This window comes from Chiloscyllium punctatum, chromosome 36 (genome assembly GCF_047496795.1).
Source record: "Chiloscyllium punctatum isolate Juve2018m chromosome 36, sChiPun1.3, whole genome shotgun sequence".
Classification (NCBI taxonomy): Eukaryota; Metazoa; Chordata; class Chondrichthyes; order Orectolobiformes; family Hemiscylliidae; genus Chiloscyllium; species Chiloscyllium punctatum.
Window position 1 is genome coordinate 52,484,912 of NC_092774.1, and position 21,290 is coordinate 52,506,201.

The window sequence follows — 21,290 nt, forward strand, 5'->3', positions numbered from 1 at the left end:
TGTTTCTCAGTTTTTTTATACTTCTTTACGCTTTGTACTTTCCCCAAATATTTCCTGCTCCAAGGATAAAAAATCCGTCTCCCAATTTATTCACATAAATACAACCCTATTAACTAGACAATATAATGGTTGAACTTTTCTGAACCCTTTCAGTTGCAATTTGATTGTTTCAAAAGCTTCCAGAACTGTAGCTGTGGTCTAATGTTGTTTTTTGTAATATTGCAGGAAACATTGTTTTTTAATCTTTCACACAGACAGTTTGCAACATCTGTAACCAACTACACTAAAGAGTGCTATAATCTATCATTATCATTCTCAAACTGCCCTGGGATCAAGGGATATGGGTGGAAGGCCAGTGGAATGAATCTTGGATCAACCGTGATCCTAATGAATGAAAGAGCAGACTCGAGGGAATGAAGAGCAGATTTCTGTTAATTTTATTTATGGTCATAAGGAATAGGGTCCATTTTCGGGATTGACAGCAGAAAATCGGGGGAGTAAAACAAAATTGTATTGGTAGAGGTTTGATGGAATAACAAACTTATTTTGTTCAGTATTACTGTTATAGTTATTCGATTATCCTACGTAGTTACAGAAAGGGATGTCGGGGGTGTTGTGCATGACATGCCTATGAGGTTTCGAACGATATTGAATGCAATGTCACACAAAATGCTTTTGGGAGAAGTGAAGTCCTTGGAATTGAAACGACAGTGAGATGGGTCGTTTCAGTTTGAACTTTGTTACAGCTTCCATTAAAGTTTGTCGAATGCTTATGTGAACAACACTGAAACTATAGGGAATGAAAAAATTGGAAAGGTGAAGCATTGGATGTCAGATAACTGAAAGTCGGTAGGTCAGTAAAACGAAACATTTTATTGAACTCACAGTTTGAGCAGGGAACAGACAACTTAACAGAAAATATGAGTTATCTCCAGGGAAAAACGTCTGTCGAATTCATTGAAACTAACGTGAGTGATGATATCACATGAATGACTCTCTGGAGACCTGAAGCATTCATAAATGTAAGCATCCTTGTCATGCATCAGCCACAGATATTTAGCACTGGCAGAAGTCATTGAATATTGAATATGGTTAAACCATGGATTTTGCTCATGAAAGAAGTATGTTATCCGATTCTAGCAGTCATTTGCATTCCAGGTAAATCATTCCAGTCTGTTTGTTTTTGTGTAAGTGCTTTTCGTTCATTGTTAATGCCCTACTGAGAAAAGAACTAATTGCCAATGCCAATGTTTTATGACACAATGTTACCGAAAGCAAAATCAGCAATTGTTTGTGGACACTTTCAACTCTTCCTACTTTCTCAACATATTACTGCTGTAATAATAACATAATAGAACTGACGTTTGCAATTTTCTTTTTCCTTAATACTTACACTGTCAGTCTACAGTGGATAGGATACCGATGTTACTGGCACACAAAAGTCTCAGTAGGTAAGTGGTTAGCACTGCTCCCTCACAGCATCAGGGAACTGAGCACGATTCCATTTTCGGGAGACAGTCTGCATGTAGTTTGGACGTTATCCCCGTGTTTTTGTGAGCTTCAGCCGCGGGACCTGGTTGCCTCCCACAGTTGAAAACTGTGAATGTTAGGTGGATTGGCCATTATAAATTGCCCATCGTTGGCAGGACGTGTGAAGTAGGTGCATCAGCCATCAGTAATTCAGGGATAGCCTGATTCAGGTCACGGGTCTGGTTGGGCTGCTCTTTGCAGTGTCAGCGTGCAGTTATTGGACCGAATGGTCTGAACTACCCTGTAATGATGCCACGAATTACATGGCTTATGTTCAAATGTTTATGGTATGTATCTTCACACTTATTTAAATCATGCCTTGGAAAACTGATATAAAAGAGAGGGGTAGGATATAGTAGTGATATAGTCGCTGGACTATTCATGCAGACACCCAGATGATGTGCTGGACTGTTGTTTACGCTTCCCGCCACAGTCAACGTTGGATCCTGAATTTGAGAAAATATATTGAATTAATGCAATGCTTTCACATGCACATATAAGTCTATTGGGTTAATTTGCATTTGCAGAATTGTATTTGTAGATACATTCTGTTCTTTTCAAAGAACATGTAATCTGTAGGCAGCCATTTCTTTTTTGATAATCCATGGAACATTTTATGAATTTACACTTTGGGAATAGAACTATTCAGATACAAGTTTGGAAAACGTACAGACTCTAACCTCACACCACTTATGCATTGTCTTAGCTGAGGTGTCACTTTTTTGTGAGCACCCTAAGTTAACTCGGGAATGTGACTCGAAAGAAGTTCTGGCGTTTACATTTTAATGAATCGAAAACTGTAACCCTTTCTCAAAGATGAAAGATGTAACAGCAATCTGGGTTGTTTCAATATGACGCATCAGAGTATGACACTTTGATAATCCATAATCGATTTTTTGACCTTTGATCCTACTCCACGATGTACGTGACGTAGGATCAGAGCTCTGAAGGCTTGTACTTCCAAATAAATCTGTTCTAACAAAGCTGGTGACGTGTGCTTTTTAATTTCGTTCACCCTAGTCGAAACTGACATCTCCACGTCATAATCCAACGATAAACAGGTATCCACCTTACCCAGGTCACGAACGATCATAATGGATGTAAACTACCATCCTTACCTCGTCAGGTTGACAAGGAATTGCATATGCATAACAATGTATTTGTCTCTAAACTTCACTTTGGAGAATGAGACATGGACAATGAATGCCAGCCGAGCCAATGACACCACCAATCAAAGACGATTCCTTTCTTGAAGGTACTGAACCTCCCTGTCTCTCTTACAGCAAATTCGATGACGATTTTGATTCTCTTGCGAGGCAACTGTGGTCTTTCCAAGTGTATCTCGGTTTACATGATAGCTATGGCAACTTCTGATCTATTGGCCATTATCATTAATATTGTCGTGTATCGCATTTTGAACTATCATTTTCCATTTTCCTTCTTGTCTCACACGCCTGTATGCTTATTCATTGCATACATTACGACCATCACTCTTGATCTAACTGTTTGGTTCACCGTTTCATTCACATTTGATAGATTTGTGATGATCTGCTGTCAGGAGTTTAAAAGAAAGTATTCCACAAAAAGAACCGCAATCACATTATTAATAATCATCTCAGCCCTTATCCTATTGAAGAATTTTCCGGTATTGTTTGCATACGAGCCTGAGAAGATCGTTCAAAAAGTCCAGTGGGGCTGTAGAACAAGAGCAACTTTCTTAGCTTCACCTCTTGCGATGACGTTTGTCTGGTTTTACAGTGCCTCGGTTGCTTGGATTCCATTTCTGCTAATATTCGTGTTCAATTCTTTAACCGTCTACCGCATTTTCGTGGCAAATAGAAGGCGTATTGGACTCCAGGGGCACAGACATGGGAATCAGGGCAATTCAGTGGGCGAGAACCGAAGGAAATCTATCATTTTATTATTCTCTGTGTCAATCAGCTTCATCGTGCTTTGGTCGACATATTCCCTATGTTTGGCCATCACCAGAGTATCACACTCTAATTATTACCGAGGCGACTTCACAAACCCTGAATATATCGCAACGGAAACAGGAAATATCCTGAAGCTCCTGAGTTGTTTCCTTAATCCATGTATTTATGCAGCAACACAGAACAAATTCAGGGAATCGCTGCTGAATATGATGAAACCTATAGGGAAACAAACCCTCAGCATATGTTAAAATGTATAAACAGAGTACTTATTTTCAAAATACAACAATATAGCTGAGCTTTCAGTTCATTTCTTTTCTAAAACAATAGGTTTTTCTTCGGCTCTGTTAATGTACATTTAAAAAAAAGTTGTTAGCTTCCATTACTTAGTTTTGCTGTGGGACAATTTATTCTGATTATTTTTCTGTTCTTTATAACTTCTTTTGTGTTGTTACAAATAGTATATTCATTGAAAGGGAACAATTTCAACTTTGTGAATCAATATTTTTAAAAAGTATAATGAAGGCGGAAGTGATGTCTTACCTTTGAATTGATATCAAAGGAATCTGAGCACATACCAGGATCCAATTTGACAGTTTTGCTTTTAAGATTGGACTGGAAACAATCCAAGATTACTGTCTTGCTTGACAATTCAACTAACGTGTGTGTGTGTTTGTGTGAGAGATGTGTTTGTTTGTGAGTTTGTGTTAATATTTGTGTTTGTTTGAAATGATTAACTACGCTGAACCAGGAATTTTTTTTTGGAAACTGCAGAATAGATCTGCAGTTCGGAGACAACTTCTTAGTTCTTATTCTGTACAGAGAGTCAAAAACCTGACTATCACAGAGCTGAGAGTGTGTTGCTGGAAAAAACACTGAAGGTCAGGCAGCATCCGAGGAGTGTGAACCCTGATGACAGGCGCTGGCCCGAAACGTCGATTTTTATGTTCCTGGGATTCCGTTTGACCTGTAGCAACACATTCCCAACTCTGATCTCAGCATCTGCAGACCTCACTGCCTCCCTGACTTTCACAGAGCGTCATTTTGCAAAACCACTCTGACGAGCCAACACTCAGATGTGATCGAAATGATTGCAGACTGCAAGTAGCCAGCCAGAAACACAGAAAAAAAATTGAGAAAAGAGCTGAAGAATATGGTGAAATCTGTATAGAGACAAATCTGAAGACTTGATAAAAATGCGGACGAACATACATGTTTTTCAAAAGACTCCTTGATAATTAGTTACCTCTTTTACTGTCATCCTTACTTACTGAAAACCGAAAAGAAAAGATTGCACGTTGGGTTTTGCGAGGCACATTCCTTTGATTTCCTATTGGATATTTGCTGTGGGTGACTTTCGAACAAAGTAAAAAGAACAAAGAAATTTTACAGCCCAGGAACAGACCCTTTGGACCGCCAAGCCTAAGACTATCCAAATGTATTGCCTTAACCTGTCGGACACTTCCTAAGCATTTGTGTTCCTCTGCTCCCCACCTATTGAAGCATCTGTCCAGATGCATCTTAAATTAATCAGCCGTGCCTGCCTCGACCACCTCTGCTGTTCCAAACGCCCACCACCCTCTGTGTGATGTACTTGCCGCGTGTATCCCCCTTAAACTTTCCACCACTCAGCTTGAAAGTTAACCTCTCGTTATTGAATTCTTCACCCTGGGAAAAAAAGCTTGCCTCTATCCAGCTTGTCTGTACCCTTCATGATTTTGTAAACCTCAATCAGATCCCCCCTCAATCTCCTTTCTTCGAGTGAAGATAAACCTAACCTACTCAAAATCTCTTCATAGCTCTAACCTTCCATACAAGGCAACATCCTCGTAAACTTTCTCTGTACCCTTTCCAAAGTGCCCACATCCTTTTGGTAATTTTGGTGACCTGAACTGTACGTAGTATTCTAAATGCAGCCGAACCCAATTTTAACATGACATGCCAGCTCTTATGCTCAATACATCGTCCAATGAAAGCAAGCATACTATATGACTGCTTGACCACTCTATCCACCTGTGCAACAACCTTCAGGGCACAATGGACCTGCACTGCCAGATCTCTCTGCCAATTAACTTTTCCCAAGATTCTTTTATTCATTGTATAATTCGCTCTGGAATTAGACTTACCTAAATGCATCACTTCACATTTGGCTGGATTGAAAGCCATTTGCCTCTTTTCTGCCAAACTCTCCAGTCTATATATATTCTCCTGTATTTTCTGAGAGTCCCTAATGTTTTCTGCTCCACCAACAATCTTTGTGTCGTCTGCAAACTTGCTGATCATACCAACAGTGCCCTCTTCTCGATCATTTACGTATATTATACAAAACAGTGGCACCATTACTGACCCCTGTGGAACATCACTTGTCACCTTTCTTCAATTCGAGAAACTCTCTTCAACTACGATTCTCTGTCTCCTGTTGCTCAACGAGATCTTTATCCTGCTAGCTAGAACACCCTGCAGGCAATGTGATTTCGCTTTTTCCATTAGTCTGCAATGGTGAACCTTATCAAACGCCTTACTAAAGTCCATGTACATGACATCAACATCCCTTCCTTCATCTAACAACTTGGTCACTTCCTCGAAGAATTCTATCAAGTTGGTAGGGCACGATCTTCCCTACACAAAGCCATGTTGCTCATCACTGATAAGCTCATTCTTTTCCAAATATAAATGCACACTATCTCCCAGTACGCTCTCCAGCAACGTCCCAACAGGGACGTCAGTTTCACTGGTGTGTAGTTCCCGGGAATATGCCTACTACCCTTCTTGTACATGGGGACAACATGAGCAATCTTCCAGTCCTTCAGCACCGCACTGGTGTTTAAGGATATTATAAAGATATATGTCAGTACCCCAGCTATTTCCCCCTTCGCCTGCCTCAGCGACATAGGATAGATCCTTTCTGGTCCTGGCGATTTAGGCACCTAACAAACCCGAGCATACCCAACACAACTACCCGCTTTATGCCAACGTGATCGCAGCTAATCCAACTTTTATCTCTAATCTCAAGATTCATCAAGTTTGTCTCCTCATTGAACACTGATGCAAAGTAATCATTCAGAATCTCACACATTATCTCAGGTCCGACACGCAGCCTTCCTTCATTATCTTTTAGTGGACCAATCCATTCCTTAGTTACCCGCTTGCTTCTGATATTAGAATAAAATGCTTTGTGATTTTCATTAATTCTGCTTGGTAAAGCTATTTCATGACCCGTTTTAGCCCGCTTGTTTCCTTTTTTATTACACTTTATGTCATTAATGTTTCATTTTACATTGTGCATGTAGCAGATTCTTTTCAAGGTAACATTTTCAGCCTCAGGAGTAAAAGCTTAAACATGCAATGAGTTTCAGGAGTAAAATCTGATTAATGACTAATGGAATTCATTTCAGATGCTAAAATCAAATGCACCAGTTTAATGTCAAAACAAAAACAATCAAAGCTTTTACTGTAACAAAAGTGGATGCACTGCAAAACATTTACGTGAATATGGGACATGTTTATTCTGCAAAATGACTTTGAAACTTGATGCTACGCAAATTCTAAGAAGCAAAAATTCGAGAAAAAGGTCCTTTCTTGCTCTCCTGGTTATTGTGCAGTACTGAATAAAGCGTAGTTTATTGACCAAATGAAACAGGCAGTATTTTTTAATTAGTTGGTTCCGCAAACATGCGTGATGCCTAAACACTCATTGATAAGTTCATTAATGAATCGTGCTTTCATAGAAACATTGAATATAAGAGCACGTATAGAAGAACCATTGTCAACAGCGAACAATACTCCTCAAAAGCGTATCGACCCCTCAGTGCCAAGGTCAGGAATATCTCGTTACGAGTTCACAGGACTTTGAAGGGAAATGGTGAGCAGCCAGATGTCGTGGTACACATCGGTGAGAACGAGATAGATAGAAAAGAATGTGGACGTGAAAAGTAAATACAGGCCGTTAATTTAGAAGCTAAAAGTTAGGACAAGCAGAGTAGTGCCCTCCGGATTGCTATAGATACCACGGGCGTGATGCAAGGAAAAGAGTGCGTATGAAGCTGAACACGTGGCTGCAGAGCTGGTGTAGGAGGCAGGGCTTCAGATATGTGCATCATCGCGATAAATTCTGGGGAAAGTGGAACCAGAACAAGACGGAGGTTTCGCATCTGAACAGGAGGGGCACTGATCTCTTCACCGGGAAGCTTGCAATAGCTCTTCGGGAAGGTTTAAACTAATATGACAGGGAGATGGGAACTGAACCGACGTGTGAGAGGTTGGAGGCCGCTGGTGAACAGGCAGATACAGCGAGGACAAGGGAGGATAAACACTTGATAGGCCAACTTTGCAGTCCGTGTGTTTGATTAAAGTGTGTCTATTTTAACACAAAAGAGTTTGGAATATGGATGATGAACATAGAGCATAGGGGTATGAATGGTTCTCCGATGTTCTGCACATTACTTGTTTCAAAAGTAATAGGGAGGGAGGTAAAAGAGGTGGTGGAGAGGAATTGCTAATCAGAGATAGTATCACAACTGCAGAAAGGGAGGCCGTCGACGAGAGCTTGCTTATTGAGTCAGGATGGATGAAAGTCAGAAACAGGGAAGATAAACTCAATTTGTTGGGCGGTTTCCACAGATCTCCAATACCAACAGAGACCTGGCGGAGCAGATTAGATGGCAGATTTTGGAAAGGTGCAAAAGTAACAGGGTTGTTGTAATGGGTGACATCAACTTCCTTATTATTGTTTGGCACATCCTTATGAAAAATAATTTGGATGGAACAAATTCTGTCAGGTGTGTCTGTGAAGGATTCCTCACTCAGTGTGGAGATGGGCGGACGAGCGGGGAGATCATTTAAGATTTGGTGCTTAGCAACGAATCAGGTCAGGTGTCAGATCTCTCAGTTGGAGAGTATTTCAGTGATAGTGATCACAACTTCTTGATCATTATGATAGGCATGGTGAGGGAGAGGAGCAGACATAATGGGAAAGTATTTAATTGGAGGAGGGCGAATTACAATTCTATTAGCTCTGGTACCTCACCTCTTTGTGGTTTTCATTAATGACTGGGATCAGGAACTGGAAGTGTTGATTAGCAAGTTGGCCGGTAAAACTAAAGTTGGTGGAGTTGGAGATAATGTGAAGGCCTGTTGTGATTTAACAACGGGACATTGAAAGGATGCAGAACCCGTCAGATTAGTGGAATATGTAAATCAATCTGAAAAAGAGAAGTGATTCGTTTTGGAAGTTCGACTTTGAATGCAGGTTTGAAGGCAGGTTTGGACAGTGTTGGGGAACAGAGTGATTTGGGGATTCATGTACACGGATCCCTCAAAGTTTCCAATCAAGTTGATAGGGTTTTTAAAAGGTGGAATGTTTTGGTGGATTTCATTAGCAGGGGGGCTGAGTTTGAGAGCCACGAAGTAATGCTGCAGCTCTATGTAACCCAAATTATGTAACTCCTGGAATATTGTGTTCAGTTCTGGTCGCCTCATGATAGGAAGGATATGCAAGCTTTAGAGAACATGCAGAAGAGATTTACTAAAATGCTGCCTGGATGGATAGCATGTCTGATGAAGATAAGTTATGGAGCGAGGGTTTTTCTCATTGGAGTAAAGAAGGTGAGAAATGGCTGGATGGAGGTGCACGAGGTGATGAGCGGCATAAACAAACTGGGTAGCCCAACAGTTTCTCCCAGGCCAGAAATGGATATCACAAGTATGCATAATCTTATATTGATTGGAGAAAGGGTTTTGCGAGATGTCAGAGGTAGGTCCTTTTTACACAGAAAGTGGTGGGTCCATGGAATGAACTGTCAGCGGTGATCATGGAGTCAGATGCATTTCGGATATTTAAGCGACTCTTGTATAGGAACAGGTATGATAGTAAAATGAAGGGTATGCCAATCCGTTTGACTGTAGAGTAGGATGAAATCTCGGCTCAACATCGAGGGTCGAATGGCCTGTACTCTGCTGCGCTGTTGTATACATTTCAGTGTTTACAGTACCTTCAGACCATCACATCTACTCCATATTCAAAATGTTTATTGCTGACCATAAATCTCATAAACATTTATCCGCTTGCTCCTTCTATCATTTGTATCCTGGAGCCTTCAGGAATATGCAAAGCTACGTTTTGAAACATTTGCTTTTTAGGCTTCATCCATTCTCTGCAACAGTAAATCATCAGGGTCACCATTCTCTGAATGAAAAACGTCATCCTCAATCATGTACTAAATGTCTTCGTTCATGTTCTTGGACTGAAATCCGTGGTTGCACTTCACAGTTACATGGTGAGAAAACTATTGCAGCTTACTTTACTCTCATGCACGAAAACAATATTGTCTGCTCTACGTCCGAGTATCTAATGTTTGGTTCAATGTGAGCATGTTTGTCTCACTGCCTAAAACTTAAATTGTGGTGCACCATTTAATTCAAATGTTGCAGGACTTGTTGAACATACAAATGTGCTGTTTAGGTTTTGCTTTGGGGAAAGGATAGATGCAGCGGATTATCGACCCTTACGCAATAGATACAAAGAATAGCACACGTTTGTTCTCCTTGGCGCCGACACTGAGCGATTCCCTGTGAGTGATCTACATCGGACATCGTCATAGCATTGCTTATAAATATTCCACTCATTTAAATATAACTTTGATGTTATCTCTTTTCCTCACTATGAACCTTATGCTCTGCATATCTTGGCTTATTTTATCCTTCCTGTATGGCTCACAAACAAATTATTTGTCTGTATTTAGGCACACGTTGTCACAATAAAATAATTGAATCAGTTGAATTTTCTCTGTTGAAACGTGGAAAACAGTGTTGAAAAATTCAGAATGTACCAAGTATGATTTGAAATTAGCAGCTCACTCTGATGTTGGAGGCACTGACTGAAGTGTTAGCTTTCTCATGCTTTCGTCATGAAAAATAATTTTCCCCGTCAAATAAACCAAACAATTACAAGTTGAGATGCACTTTAATTGACGGCACCATTAAAAACTAATTTTGCTTTGAATGGAATGGGGGAGACTTTGAGAGGATGATGAACGAAATTATGTTTGCTGGTGCTGGTGTCATCTAAAAAATAAAAAGAATTCTCATAAAATCTACTGCGCAAAACACTATTTCATTTCAGAGCGATCTTGACAGTGATTATCTTTGCTACATTTTAGCATTGGATAGAAAATGGGGAGAATTACGAATCACACAGGGGCACGATGGATATTGAACAGGATTCAACAGTTTATCTGCTGCCTCATGTACCCTATTAGCAGTTTATTTGCGGTAAACGAAAAGATTTCTCTCTTTGAAAAACAATTTAAATAAAAAACCTGCAGAAAAATTGGAGGAGTTGACAAGATCATAAAATTGCATGAATAATTTGCGCCACGGTATTCTGAGAGACGGATTGGCATGCATTTGGAGAAGCAATGACGAATTAGGAATAGTCAACATTGGTTTGTTCGTGGAAAATCTTGTCTCAAAAATTTCATTGACTTTTCAGAGGATGAACCAAAAGATACATGAAGGCAGGGCAGTCGGCGTTGTGCATATGGGCTTTAGTTAAGCTGTTGACTAGGTTGCGCATTGTTACGCTATTTATCAAATTGAGATAATATCGAAATCAGGGAGAGCTTGACAATTGAATGGAACGGTGGTTTGACTGTAGGAAACAGAGTGGGGCAAGCAACAATTATTTATTCAGATTGGTGGACTCTCATCAGCTGTGGGGATGGGTGGGGTTCAACTGTTGCTTGTCTTTTGTAGAAACGATTGGGATGCGAAGTTAGGAGTCATGGTTAGTCATGGCGAAGGAAACCAAAACGTTGAAGGTATGAATTGAGATGGCATTTTGAAACTGAAGCTGATGGTGGGACAGTTACTTTTCTTTAGGGTTGTGTACAGCTCTGGTCGCCTAGCTACTGCTATGATAGCATTAACTTGACGATGCTACATTTAAGATTTAAAAGCATGCTACTGCGACTAGACAGTATGAGGTATATGAAAATGATAGATCTGTTCACTGGAGCACAGGACATTGAGGAGTGAACTTATAATAGCTTATAAGACTTGCGGGCAAAGAAATAAAGTGTAGCAAAGGTCTCTTCCATCGGGTAGCACACTTCAAAATCAGATGGCATATTGTAAAGTAAGAACAGAAAGGTTAAAATAGATCTGAGTGGCAATTCTTTCATACAGAGGGTGTCTTGTATATGGAATGAACGGCCTCAAGTAGTAATTGGTGCATGTACGTTTACAACATTTAAAAGACATTTGGACACACGCTGGAAAAACAGAAATGATCTGAGCAATATGGAAATGGAACATAAATAAAGAGATTAGACTACCGAATAACTTCAGCTGTCCGATAACACAATCGAGCATCCCAACTGAACAATGCTGTTCCGAAAGCTTGCAACAATCCATATAAAACACCCTTGGAAACAAAAATAATTTTCAAACACAGTGTCTTAGAGAAGAGAGGTCAGGGAGAGATGACCAGCATGGAACTGCTGCTTTGGGTCCAGCAATTTCTGAACTGCCTGGATACTTTCAGCCAATAACCTGACTGCCAAAACCAGATAAAAGTTGGAGTGGGAGAACTGGCCACTCCATTTCCAAAGTGGAAGTTTTTTATCCCCTTACTCTTGAAAGTCTCTGGGCTGAAGCAGTATCTATTAGCTGAAATCAAACTGGCCCGAAAACCCTTCAACCCCACACTTATTGTACCCTGTGTTTATTTATTCATTTAGGTTCTCATCCTCCTGCTGCTACTCAGTTAATTTCTCTGAACGAAGGATTTCTTCTATACCTTTCATTTGCTTCAGTTCTGTCTCAAGCATTTGATCAATTAATAAATCTCATAATTCCATTTTAAGTTTCTTATCTGTCTTCGCTGATCACTTTTCTTTCAACCGTTGACCTTATGACGTCATTTTCACACAGTCTGCAAAAACAAAAACATATGTTTTCTGCAAAAGTTCAGCAGCAGAGTTTTCATTGGCTTTTCAACCAAAGGCGGCAGAACTCCTGACTGTGACTCAGCTGCATCATCAACCAGGACAATTGTATTCCTTGAGCTGAGAGCTTGTTCAGGACTCTTAACACAACTTCTCTACTCTTCACTGGGCACTCGAACTTCACTCTAACTGAGCACTTTTTGTCTCACTGTGAAATCCCGTTACTTGCATTTTTTTCTGTCAACAGTCATTCAAAGGCACATATCCCGTTATCTTCGAACATCAAAGATAGAGAGGATCCTGTATTCTTCATATTATAAACTCTTTACCTGCTGGGCTGAAATTGGAGAGTGAAGTTAACCTTTGTAATGAACTGGCAATTTCTCCTTAACCAGAGTCTGACTATTTTGTGCATTCTTCTGCAGCTTTTTAGATCCCAAAATGCTTTCGGTTAAAAAAAAAACAAAATATACTGGCTTGTCCGATTATCCTCCTTCTGGCTTCCCAATGCTTTTTATCACACATCAACACCGTGCTTTCAGGGCCTACTTAATTGCACTGGAAGCACTGGAGTTTTTTAACTTTCATTTCCCCTTCACGACTTTCCATTTCTGCCTGTGGAAAATTATCCTTGTGATCTTCACCGAGACCTACCTTTCTGTTGCTACATTGGGATTTTCCTTTTGCCCTATTTCTGTTACTTCCGGATTGAAATCGATGTTTGATGGGAAGTTTATTTATTCAACCAACTCGTCTTTACTTCAGCTAATCTTACCGTCTTAACTTTCAGCTCTTCCTCATGATTTCCCATATTTCGTGAAGTGATTTTTGTTGAACTTCAACAAAATAATCTTGTCTCCTAAAGCGACATAGTTTCGCTGTATCTTTAACGCCCATATCCATCTATCAAAATAGCTTCATGTATTCATTTAAATCTCGATGTAGGTTTGACTGTAGACCCTCCGTTAGTTACTGAAACGCTGTCTGTAGGTTTCTGGCAAAATGTAATTTGCCCTTCAAATGGTTATCTTCACCTCCTCATATGCCGCAAATACCTTCTCTGATAGTGATGCAAATAACGCACAAGCTCAACCGAGAAGTTGAGTTAGGATCAGCAAAACCCACAAGGTCACTGGCCCCTTCATTTGTTTAGCTACGTTCTCAAATGAGATAGAAAAAGGCTTCTACATTCTTCTAACCGAATATCGTCCATGATTGAATGCAATTGAACAAATTCCCGATAGTCCTTTGGCGGCCATATATTTGCTCATCCACCTCTCTTCCTCACTCAGCTTACCTTCAGCCTTCATCACCATCCTTTTAACCTGACTTTCCTTTCTAAGTGTTAATTTATGTAGTTCAAACTTTTTTTCTCTTTGTTTCCTTTCCTACCTGCACCTTGATTTTTATTCTACATGGACATTTCGTTCATTTTCTTTCAACTCGGCTCTTAATCGTAATTCATACAGTTTCTACTCTTTTTCCCTTTCCTTTTCTTTTACATCTTTCTCAAGCTGCTTCATGTTCAATTGAATGTTTTGCAAAATCTAAAGCTTCTGCTGGCGTTTCCTGAAAATTCAAATGCTGGCTGATTGTTTTAGTTCCCTTTTCTTGCCTCAAGGAAGGAGGCAGCTTCATTTCCAGTTTGACTCCCATTTCCAGCAGCTTTTCCTTGAACGCCTCTTGGAAAATCACAAAGTCAGTTGAGCCCTTGAACACCGGCCCTTCAATCGCCACTAGGACGGAACCCCACTGCTCCTCACCAAACACCCCACCAACCTCCATATGCATTGTATCATCCGTCGTCATTTCCGCCACCTCCAAATGGACCCCACCACCAGGGATATATTTCCTTCCCCTCCCCTATCAGTGTTCCAAAAAGTCCAATCCCTCCGTGACTCCCTCGGCAGGTACACACCCCCCACCAACCCAACCTCCACTCCTGGCACTTCCCCCTGCAACCGCAAGAAACGCAAAACCTGCGCCCACACCTCCCCCCTTACTTCCCTCCAAGGCCCCAAGGAATCCTTCCATATCCGCCACAAATTCACCTGCACCTCCACACAAATCATTTACTGCATCCGCTGCACCCGATGTGGCCTCCTCTATATTGGGGACACAGGCCACCTACTTGTGGAATGTTTCAGAGAACACCTTGGGGACACCCGGACCAACTAACCCAACCACATCGTGGCTCAACACTTCAACTCCCCCTCCCACTCGACCAAGTACATGCAGTTCCTTCGACTCCTCCATCGCCAGGCCATAGCAACACGACGGCTGGAGGAAAAGCGCCTCATCTTCTAACAAGGAACTTTCCAACCACCCCGGGAGGAAACCCGATTTCTCCAGTTTCCTCATTTCCCCATCAAAAACGTTGTCTCATTCCCAACCCACAAACTCAGCACCACCTTCCTAACTTGCAATCTTCTTCCTGACCTCTCCGCCCCCACCCCCACTCTGGCCGATCACTCTCACCTTAACCTCCTTCCACCTATCGCATTTCCAACCCCGCTTCCCCAAATCCCTCCTCCCTACCTTTTATCTTAGCCTGCTGGACACATTATCCTCATTCCTGAAGAAGGGCTCATGCCCGAAACGTCGATTCTCCTGCTCCTTGGATGCTGCCTGACCTGGTGTGCTTTTCCAGCAACACATTTTCAGCTCTGATCTCCAGCATCTGCAGTCCTCACTTTCTCCTCCATGACTACATCAAGCACTGTTTAAAATAAAAAGTTCAATGCCCAGCCCAGGAGACACTAAAAGCGACCAATCGCCAAATTCGAGTCATACAACCCTTATCCCAAATCAAATTCTTAAAGCAAATCCGGCTACGAAACCCCAGTCTTCATGAAGCAGCCAGACCCCCTCACAACCGTTCAAAATGGTAGCTCAGTTCCAAACATTTCTGTTTTTATTTAAGCGGTTGTGTAATGGATATTCCAGGACTGATGCAGCCAGCTCAAACACCCAGTTTAATTAAAGCTGAATGTATTTACGCACAAACGAAATCATATGCAATTTAGAATTCCATAACTATTTGGACACTCAAACGACTACTTTGCAACTTAATGATGCTCTTCCAAATTCCTGAAACGTCCCACAAACTCGATTTGGCCAAAAGGGAATTTCAAACTCAGGTTCTTGAAGGAGAGATGTCAGAAGGAGACGGAATCGGCATGAAAGTGCTTCACTGGGTCCGCAGCAGCTTTTTTGCGTTCCAACCTAAAACTTGAACAGTGCATTAAAAAATAAACAGCTTGCCAAAACCAAACTAATCCGAGCCCTGAACTCTGAGAACTAGCCACTCCGTTCTCATTGTACAAGGGTTTCAATAAAAGTTGAACGATATTTCAAGCAAATATATCAAGACATTTCGAAGCCTCTATCTTTATGTACGCTCTGAAATAAAACAACGCGGACAGAATGCCCTTGTAATAGGAGCAGCATCGTCACAAGAGGTATCTGAACATTGCACGTTAAGCATTTACTTGTCAGGTGGAGTGAAGAGCATATAGGAGTTAAAATGAGACTTGACGTCAGGTCTCAAATTTTATATTTCCATTTCCTTTTAACACCGCACCCATTGTGGTTAGTTTTATGTTGCACTATGATTCATAGTTCTGAATTTCGTGTTGGAACCATCCCAATGCCGGTTAGTGACGTCATTACCTGTGATTATACCATTTTCTGTGGTGACAGTTTTTCTGTGGTGATGTCATTTCCCATAGTTGCGTCATTTCCTGCTCTTTTTCTCAAGGGCTGGAATGTGGGATCCTAGTCATTGTTTTATGGTGATGTTGTCCCAGTCGAAGCGATGCCCGTCCTCATGTGTATGTGGTTCATTTCGTTTTGTGGCAAATTGATGTTCATATATCCTAACGGATGGTTTTCGGCCAGTTTGTTCAGTGTGGTTTTGAATGCGGTTCTTGGAAGGTATTTTACATTTAAAAAGCAGCTGATGAACTTGAAAGACCCGATACAGAAAGCACGCAAAAGTAATTCAATTTACAAAATAGTGTAGTGACAATACGTCTGAAAACAAATCTTCTAGCTCAGCAATCAAACTTGCATCCAGAAGTTAGTTTGTGTTTAACGAAGGGCAAGGTTAAAGCTGAAATTGTCTGTGAATTACTTAGGTGTGTCAAAGAAATAGACATTAGGGACAGTGGAAGAAAAACATAAATTACAATTGAGGGAAGTGGAATGAGGCGATAAACAGAGAGAGAGAGACAGGAAAAAGAGACAGAAAAGAAACAGAGAGAAGATTCTTCACTGAGCAAAGAGAGAGAGAAGAAAGGGAGAGAGAAATAGAGAGTAAAGAAATGTACTCTGTGCATTTTGATTCGGAAGATTCTAAAGCTTTATTTTTCATTTGAATCATTGGCTCAGATGATGGAACGGTCCGAGGATTTATGGCTCATGGCAATTCACATACAACTGGTTGGCAGAGATATTGAGGTATTTGTCTCGCTGTCATATGAGGAGTCAAGGGACTATGAAGAGGTTAAACAGTCTATTTAAAGTGTTCATCAATTGGCATTGGAAGCATACACACAATGGTTCACAAACACAACGAACGAAAATGGTCAGACTTAAGCTGTGCTTGAAAGATTTCAACGTGGTCATTTTGCTTGTTGAGTAATTGCTTTAAAAATTGATAAGACCACTAAGTCTCTACGAGAGATTATTCTACTGGATTATTTTAAAATGAGTTTCAAAGCTGGTAAAAATTCTCGTAGAGGAACAGAAAGTTCAGGAAATGAGAAGGGCAGCAGAATTAGCAACTGAGAACATGTTGCTTCAGAAAACAAGATTGCGAACAAAATATCGACCTGTAAGGGATAGAAATTTGAAGGGAGATCCTAAATTACATAACCAAGATTGGACAGCACTGGGGAGCTTTTTAAAACGATGCCCAATAGGACCGAAAGGATTGGTAAGACATCAGGTGTTTCCACTATGGTAATGTGGGACATGTAAATTCGCAGTTCTGATCAGTCAAGAAACGTGCTGGGAAAAACAAAAGATGTCGTAAGGGAACCTAAACCAGAGGCATTCGTGAAGGTATTAAAATAACACCAAGAAGAGCCGAGGATCTGCAGGAGATAGCACAGCCTCGGCAGGGACTCAGTTTGTAGTTAGTACCTTATCTCGAAAAAGAGGTCGCATTTGCGGCTAAAGTTTATTCCAAACGAATGGGGAAGGAATACAAAAAAAAACTTAATTTCAGAGATGCAGGATCACACCAGTCATTGATCGTGAGAGATGAGCAAATATGCATTGTTTCTGATCTGTTAGCCGTGAGTGTGGTAAGTTTTGGGATAGATGGACAGAAATTTAGCGTCCCCCGATGTAAGTTTCGGTTGGAGTACTACCGTAAATTTGCAGAAGTTACAATGGAAGTGATTGACAGACTGTCAGTTTCAGGATTTCAGTTTTTTCTTGGGAATGATTTGGCAAGATCCAAGGTGGGAGTGACACCCCATGTTATGGAAAAGCCCAAGAAAGTCCAAGAAATTGAGGCGTTAAAACAGAAATATCCTGATATTTTCCCAGACTGTATAATAATTAGATCTGACTATGATAATAAACACAACGAAGTGAAAAGGAGAGAAACATGAAGGAGTTGAAGTTAAGATAGCAGGCACACTGATTGACGTAATGGTGCAGGAAAAACCTGAACAAGCAGAGGATCAGACGGGAGTGTTTAGCCCTAGAAGGCTAAGAGACTTGCAGTAGCAAGACAAGATGATGAATGGTTTTATATATGTATGCCCACTATGAAAAGAGGCAAAACGTTTTCTGGAAAATTATAATCAGGAATATAGAATCCGAAGACAGAAATGGAGACGACGGCTGGTTAGTGCAGAAGGGAAATGGGCCGAAGTGCACCAGAGCACTGGGAGCAGACAAACTGTAGGTGTTACATGTAGCACACGAACGACCTACTCGTGGTCACCTCGGGGTAGGAAATTCATAAGCGAAGGTACAATGTTTTTTTCATTGGCCTGGACTGACCAAGGATGTGGTAATCTTTTGCTGAACGCATCATATATAACAAATGGCAGGTTAGCCACAGGCGGTAATAAAACCAGCACCTTTGTTATCAATTCACTCATTTGAAGAACTTTCACGTGGGTGACCATTCTTCCCCTCACAGATTTGGATACCTCCTGCTGAGTCCCAGCAGTGATTTCAGTTATTGTTTCAATATTATGTACAACCAGTTCCTTCGCATGAACCTGGTTACATGTCTTTCCCTGTCTGTGTGTTCATGGAGCCCAATCTTCGGCCATTATAGCCATTCTTCTCAACTGGATCAGAAAACTAAGGTTTTATGAGTCATTTTTGCTGTTGCACCTTTCCAAAGAAAGGAGAAATATCATAACTTTTAAAATATGCTGAGAAATTGCAGATTACATGAAATGTGCTTCATCTGTAGTGTTGAACATTGCCTTATTAGTTTTACCAAACATTAATCATTTGCATCGTCCTATTTCTGTTGTATGGACATTTTGTTTAAGCTAGTCTCTGCAGTTCAAATTGTACAAGGAGTCATAAAGAAGATTACTGATGTTTTATCAAGCCTGTACAATTTGCTTGCATTCAGAGTGGTCCTGAAAACCAGTTCTGAACGTTTGCCAAAGACTTGTATAATTTGCAGATCCTTAATTCGAGAATTCGTCATTTTCCCATCATGCAATGTCAAACGTTCCCCACAAAGCCAAACCTCGGCCTGAGCATTCATAATATGGCAAACTGCAAGAACAGAACGGGCACCATTCTGATCAATTGTAACATACTTGTGCAATTCTATGTTGCACGTGAAATGCTCCAGCAAGGAACACATTGTGCGCTGGTTGAAATGCATTTAGCTCATGACTTTGGCCAAGGTTGCATAGCTGAGTCCTTTGTTCATTGTCATACAGAATAATCGTCCACCATTGCCCATTCTTTTTGCCCCCTAAAGCAAAGACTCATAAGACTTCAGTCTTGCCTTGCTGCTTAGCATGAACCCAGAGCAGGATTGTTGTCAAGGTTTCACCAGTCTTCATTGCATTCAAGAGAGATCATTTGCACAGGGCCCCCACAGCACAATAACTCTGCGACAGACTCTGGTTGTAGTCAAAAGGATTGGGCACAGTCAGTCAGACACTGAAGAAAACGTTTGGACCAAACTGTTGTACGTCTAATGGTGTTGGAGGGAAGGCCAAACTTTGGTGCTAATGTCTACTTATCCTTGAACGGAGGAATTGTGTCTTCTATCGCCGAAGGCAGTCATGCCTCTAAAAACACTAAAAACTCTCTTTTGAATATATTCAGTGATGTGAACGCCATTGCCTGCTGGAGGAGAGAACTCCACATGTTCACTGTTCTCGAACCGAATAAATGTTCCCTCATCTCCGTCATACCCCATATCCTGAGACTTTGACACCTGGTGAAACAGTCTCGAGGCAGGGGAACGATCCTCCCTGCATCGGTCAGTCCAGAAACGTTAAAAAATATACTTTAGTCAGATCATCTCTCATCCTTCTAAAATGCATTGAATAAACGACTACTCAAAACAATCTCTCCTCGAGGCCAGTTCTGCTGGCTCTCGAGACAGCCTTGTGAACCTCCACTTCACGTCCACTCTGTCAAGTGCACTCTCTCTCTCATTGAGTGAGAACAAAACCACTCGTGATTCTCTCAGCGTGGTCTCACCGAGCCCTTGTAAAACTGCAGTTTCATTTACAGATTACAGCCAGGCCTAAAACAAACAACGCTCATTTGAAACTTTCCCTTTAATGGTTTATGGCAACAGCAATTGAAGGTATGAACAGATGAACTCCTGAGATTTCACGTTTTGTTTAACAGAAGTGGGATAGAATGCAAGCATTCCACTGACCTGTATGTCAAACACAGACCCATTAATGTAATGTAATAACTGAAAATACCTTGATTGATTTATCTCTTTTAATAAAAAACAGCGTAATTGAGTCATATCGCATGGAAACAGATCCTAACATCCAATTACTGCAGTCGGCAATGTTCTGAAGTAATTTTTGCTTGCTGCGCAAATGCTGTCAGAACTGTTTTTTGATTTCAGCATTTGCTACTTTCTGATACTTGCCTCAACACTCGAATACATTACATCAATCAGCGATTAATGAATCCAAAGCATGTAAATGAAACAGTTGATCATAACGTTCTGGTCTCTAATGAGAGAGAGATGACTGCTGGAGGCTTTACCCTGAGATTCAGCACACTTCAGACGTGGAGAGAGGTTAGGAAGGAGAGTCATTCATGCTGACTTCATGTGGTATGTTAATCTGCTCTGTTGCTGTCATTGTGCATTTCAAACATAACTTCGAACAAACTGAAATACTCGATTCTGTCCCAAAAGTCGGTTTGTGAATACATGTATAAGGAAAGTGCATTAAATGATTGAAACCTACATTAAAGTAAATAAATTTTAAAATGATTCATTTATGCAAACACAACGACGTTCTACAAAAACTAATGAAAGGTCCTTCTGGCCAACAGGAACATGTTCTGAGCAGGAGATTTATTTTCTCTGGCCACAAATCCTGCTTCTGCCTAGATACCACAGTTGTAGATAGCCAATCGGTGGTATCGCTTTAATCTGGAACTAACAACAGAAAATATTCAATTTGTGCGTGCATCTGCCGCTTCAAAGTCATCACAAGATCACAATATTTCGAAAATGTCTGTCCTCTTGTTTAAAATAGTGCCGAATGAAAATGATTCGAAATTCCCGAGATATGCTCCAACGAGGTTGATTCCTGAAGGATATAGACAAAATCCAGTACTTTCCAGGTGACTCAGCCGCACAAGATTCTCTTCAAATTAAGTTCGTTGAGGGGTATCGTTCTTGAAT